The following is a 6000-nucleotide window of genomic DNA, read 5'->3' on the forward strand; positions in this document are numbered from 1 at the left end:
TTTTTAGTGTTTTTAGTTATTGTAAACTGCCCAGAGAGCTTCGACTATGGGGCGGTATATAAAAACAATAAATAAATAAACCAGCCCTGGGGTCTTCTTAACTCCTCAGGGGTCAAAAGCTAGAGATCTGGACCGTATTACCAACTGCCTGGTGCCTGAAGAGATTGCTCCCTACCTTCCCCTCCCACTAATTATGTTGCATCTTTTTGTGGGTTTCAGTTATAAACCACTTTGGTCGGCAAGTAGGCTATAAACAAGCACAATTCCATTGTAGGAACACTTTATATATGAAATAAGGCCACAATCCAGTCTTCTAAATAATTAAAAAGCAGCATTGAATGTAATGAACCTACATTCTATTCCAAAACTAAATCCTAATGAGTCTTATGCCAGGCAAGATTGAATAATTTAACAGTTTTAGCCAGGAATAAACAAACTTTTAAATCTGCCCTTTTTTCCTTTTTTAAAAAAGGAATTTTCTTCAACCTACATGCTTAGTTCACTGTCATATGCACGCATTTCAACCCATATCAGAATTGATCATGGGTGGACTGTGTCCTTCACAGCTCATTAATGATGCAACTGGGAGCCATTTACTGGAACTTTCAAATTCATTTTGTATGCAGGGAAATTCATCTCTGTGTATCCAAGAAAGGCGTTTTCTGCTTTACTTCCCATCAGGAAATTAGGTTCAGAACTCTTCAGCCATGATCAATGGCAAAAATCAGCCATGGAAGAGAATGAGATGACACCACCAATTCCATGTACTATAGTGACACGAGAACGTAAAGCTTCTGTCAGCAATTCAATTTCCACCCCTTCTTTCTACCAAGTATTTTAAACTGGCAATAAACAATTCATTCCCAACTAAGTGTATCTACGATGCCTAAAGCTTGAAGCAAATCTTTTTTAGTTTAATTTCCAGAGGAGCCGATTAGGCTGTCTCAGTATAACAGGATTTTGTTTAAAATGACTCCTTGAGGTGCTTCCTTTGCCTTCATTTTACTACAAAAAAGGTTTATTTATTTACAGTGAAATATTACAGACTGACTCCTTTGATTTTAATAGAAAATGCACAATTGTGTCAGGGAAACAATAGATTATCTCTGCCTTTTAGGCATCAATTGTCAGAAGGAGGAAAGTGCATTGTGATAATGTGCGTAGAACCCATAATCCATGGGCATGCTTGTCACTGGGATTCGTAAGTTATTAAATCCCTGGGAAATCAGAACTCAGCCCTGTTAGAATGTATTTATTTATTTATTGCACTTGTATACCGCCCCATAGCCGAAGCTCTCTGGGCGGTTTACAGCAACCAAAAACATTAAAACAAATATACAATTTAAAACACATATTTTAAAAACAATTTAAAAACAATTTAAAACACATGCTAAAATGCCTGGGAGAAGAGGAAAGTCTTGAATGTAGAGGTGAAATGAATGTGTGTGTCTGTGTGTGGGGATTAAATGAAAGAAGAGAAAGGTCCATAGCTCAGTGATAGAGCATCTGCTTTGCATGCAGAAGGTTTCAAGTTCAATCTTGGCATCTTCAGTTAGGACTGGGTATCCTAACAACTCTTAGCATCCTTAACAGCTACAGTTCCCAGGATTCTTTGGGGAAAGCCATGACTGTTTAAAGTGGTATGGTAGTGCTTTACATGGATTGTGTGGATGTTGCCTTATATGTGCCAATGATCAGCTTGCTATGTTTCTAAGACTGGCTTCCTAAGCCATCTGGTGCCATCTTTGTACATTATCTTTGTGACTTAAGAGCCACTAACATGACACTCCTTTCTGGAGAAACATCCCTACAGCCCTTTCCCATACCAGCTTTACTCCACTTGGAAACTGCGACAGCTCTGCTGTGAAGAAGCCCCAGCAAGGCTTTGCACTACTTTTCAGGTGCTATGGAAAGAGTATCAGCTCTCTATGGTCCCACACTTTAAAGATTTATCAGGATTTATATACCACTTATATACTGCTGAAAAAATGATAGGAGTAGGGGCAACAGAGGGAAAGGAGAAGAGTTTGGTCCAAAAGCTGTTTGGTTTTGGTGCGTGCCAGCCATTTATTATTATCATTACTACTACTACTACTACTACTGCTGCTGCTGCTGCTGCTGCTGCTGCTGCTGCTGCTGAATGGGTAAGGCTTCCAGTTACACTAAACCTGGACATATTGGGGTTCAGTAACAACACTGAGAAGACATTGAAAGAAAACCCTGCAGAACTCGTCTAGAAATTGAAGATGGCATACTCAATTTATGCTAGAGACAAAAATATGAATATAGGTCACAATCATTTCCCTGCAATTCCTGCCCCAACACACACACACAACTAGGTCACAACAGCACTGTGATAATGAGATTTTGTTAAAAAGACAAATCCTTGGTGCTGAAATCTGTACACTGTTTTGCTTCCCTTTTCTGTGATTGCAAATCCATTGCCATTTACAACACAGGAAGTCACCTAAAAAAGAATGAACAAGGGAGACTATGGCTACAGTCCAGCACAGATTTAAACTCATTTAAGACCAATGAAATCAATGGAATTAAAACACACCTATTTCCTGGACTGTGGCCACTGCAAAGGACTAATCTGATCTTTTAACACACAGTGTTGGGGAGATAATCAAAATCTGAACAGAACTGAAAAAGAAAGAAAAAAATTGTCAGGCCATTAATACTGAATTAATACTAATGTACTTAGGCGGTTTTAATTCAACAGATAAGAAAATACTCTAGACCAGTGTTACCCAACCTTTTTCAACCCAACGCCATGACCACCCCAACAAAGAAGGACACACTTAAATGCAGAGGAAATAATCATGTACAACCATAGTATGAAATCAGATACTTTTGGGGACATAGTATGAAGAAATATTTGTATAAGCATGACTGTCAAAGATGTTTATTATTTCCACAACCTGTAAAGATATCTATAGTGCAATCCTGTGTTTGTTTAGTCAAAAGCAAGTCCCAATGTATTCAATGGGGCTTACTCAAACAGAGAAGCATGCACAGAACTGCAATCTCATGTGATAAGGAACTTCACTCACCCAACCCAAAATTCAGAATCATGGCACTTTAAGCTGTTTTGCAACTGTTTATACTTGTTGTATGATTATTGGATTTTAAATATATTTATTTCTTGTTGTGAGCTGCCTTGCTTTCCAATTGGCAACCCTACCTTACAGGGTTGTTGGAAAGACTCCATATACACATACAGGCTGGAGTTGTAAAAATACATACACCCCATATAATAGTTTATTGTCAAAACTGGTTGCAGAACATTTTTTTCAAAAAAATAAAATCAGTATTGTTTTCCTACATAATAAAAGCAGTAATACCTAAGTAATCCCTGCCTAATTGCTTTTAAAAATAGGATTGGAAGTAGAAAGATTTACAACATAAAAACAATTCTTTGCTATGCTGACTCAAAAGTCCCATTAATATACAGCACAATCCTAACCATGTCTACTAAAAAGTAAGTCCTATTGAATTCAATGGGGTTTACTCTGGGTATGTGGGATTAGCACTGCAGCTTTACTGCCAGAAAAGTATTGAACTAAGGCTTGATATTGGGAAGGTTCCCAAAACCCTGCCCTCTTCAGCAACCCAGGAAAATTTAAACTTGTTTGACTCCTGCACACAAGAGAAAAAAAGACTGAAAGCTATATACTTATTCAATTTATGACATTTTCAGATAAGCAGGAAAAAGACAGTTTTCTGAGCTTGCAGTGGGGTCTAGCTACTGTCTGGAGGTCATTAAATCACCACCCTGACTTCACTTATTGGATACAAACCTGAAAGGGTGGAGTTAGAGCAGTCAGCTATGAGCTCATTTAACAGAAGTTGTGTGTGGGGATGACATTTTCGTGTATATCTCATGAACCAGACCATCTAGAAATTTACTAAATTTACTAAAATTTGCTAAAAATGAATGTTGAGAGTCCGGAGATTAATTGACTCACCTGGAGACCCAGAGATGACCCTAAAAATCCAGAGTCTCTGGGTGAAAACTGGAGACCTGGCAACCCTAACTAGAATATAATTGTATTAATACTGCCTCACTGGATTTGATCAAGCCCCATCAAGTCCACCATTTTGTTTTCAAAAGGGGCCAGTCAATTAAGCCTTCTTCAAATATTATAATTAGGGTAAGTGTATGTGAGGACCGCTGCAATTAGGGTAAATGTGATGGTGACATTTCCCATCACCATTCTTGTTGTCAACTTGTGGAGAGAAATGGTCTGGAGTGGGTAGCCTTCTGCTTTCATGGAGGCTCCCCATGCATCTTATTATCCTGGAACCCCCCCCTTCAGATTGTATCCTTTCATGAAGGTGGCTGGAATGGCAACAGAGGGGGCACAACTAGTATGCTCATCCCTGCTGCTCTCCTTAAGTGTTTACTTTACCCTTATTGTAATACCTAAAGAAGGAATTATTTTTGACACTTAAGGAGTGGACCAAGATATTTTGCTTTCTGAGCAAATTCCCTGCTCCCCCAGCAACCTAAGTAGTGGTGCATAGCATACATGATGGCCAAGCCATTTTGGTATCTGTGGAAGAAAACCTACATGTGCCTCCATATGCATGAGGGATTGTCAGTGCGTCTTGGTAGTGGTTCATGATCTTAGCAATTTGGACAGCCACTATAACATAATATATTTAAACTAAATACAATGGTAATGGAGCACACTTGGTAGTAAGTGGGAGAAAGCAGCATTATTGTCAAGGGAATAAGTGATGTGTTAAATTCAGGTGGCATTACAAAACTGCATGAATACGCTATAGAACAGAGTTATTGTAAGTGCTTCCAATAACACCTTGAAAGTGCATTGAGATATATGTATTTAATAGATGGTGCACCGCTTATTTTTAACATGGTTTGTTGATCAAAGGAGAGAGAGAGTCATCTAGGCGCTTCCATTTTATTTTGATCTTTCTACTTTGACTTTCATAACTCTTCATTTTAAACAGAAAGAAAGAAGAAAATAACCCAGCAGGTTCCACCTACATTTTAATGTTACAATCACTTCAGTGGCTGTAGGACTCTTCATGTCACTATCACCCTATGCCACTTCTCCATGGGCAATGAAACAAAGTGTATCCCTGAATCATAAAAACAGACAATAGAAAGCAAGTATTACAGTCATTATTCCATTACCAATCAAATATTATGCTGTAATTCCAGCATATTATGCTGTAATTCCAGCATATTATGCTGGAATTTCTTTAGAGCAGAGGTTCCCAAATTGTGATCTGTGGACCATCAGTGGTCTGCAAACTCCATTCAGGTACTCTGCGGTGTGTCTGTGAAGAACACTTACAACTTGAATTCTATGGAAATTATTGAATTCAAATTGTCATACAATAAAATACAATATAAGAACTGAAAGAAGCAATACAAATACAATTAAAGATGTCTAGCACTGTGCATTGCAATTGCTACAACAGGGAGAAAAAACATTCAGTGGTCCAGCAAAACCATCAGCAATTTTCAGGTGGTTCATGGGGAAAAATGATTGGGAGCCATTGCTTTAGAAGGCAACATCATCACGAACTGTGACCAGAATGTAGTGATAATTAATTTCACAGCCACTACTACCAAGTATATAAAATAAAATATGAGCTCTCTTTGAAACAAATTTACAGCAAAACTCTCTTTCTCATGGTTGGGTCTTTTGTGATGGTTGCTGGCTCTAGCCCTGAAATATTGGTCCATGTCACAAAATCAGATCCAGACTAGATCCCTCATGCCATGGGCTAATTTTGCGAAATGGTCAAACTATCCCTGCTTGATAAACATAGGGACCACTAGAACATGAAGTAGTGACAGATATGAGGGATTTCCCATTTTGGGAAAGGTTGCAGAAAGCAGCATGTATCTACTATGAACTTTTTTTTCTGTTGTTCAAAGAGTAGCTACTTTGATGTCCATATGATGTCCACAGATGGTCACATGAAAATACACCCTATGAGATGATCAAGGCATATTAA

This window comes from Rhineura floridana, chromosome 1 (genome assembly GCF_030035675.1).
Source record: "Rhineura floridana isolate rRhiFlo1 chromosome 1, rRhiFlo1.hap2, whole genome shotgun sequence".
Taxonomy (NCBI): Eukaryota; Metazoa; Chordata; class Lepidosauria; order Squamata; family Rhineuridae; genus Rhineura; species Rhineura floridana.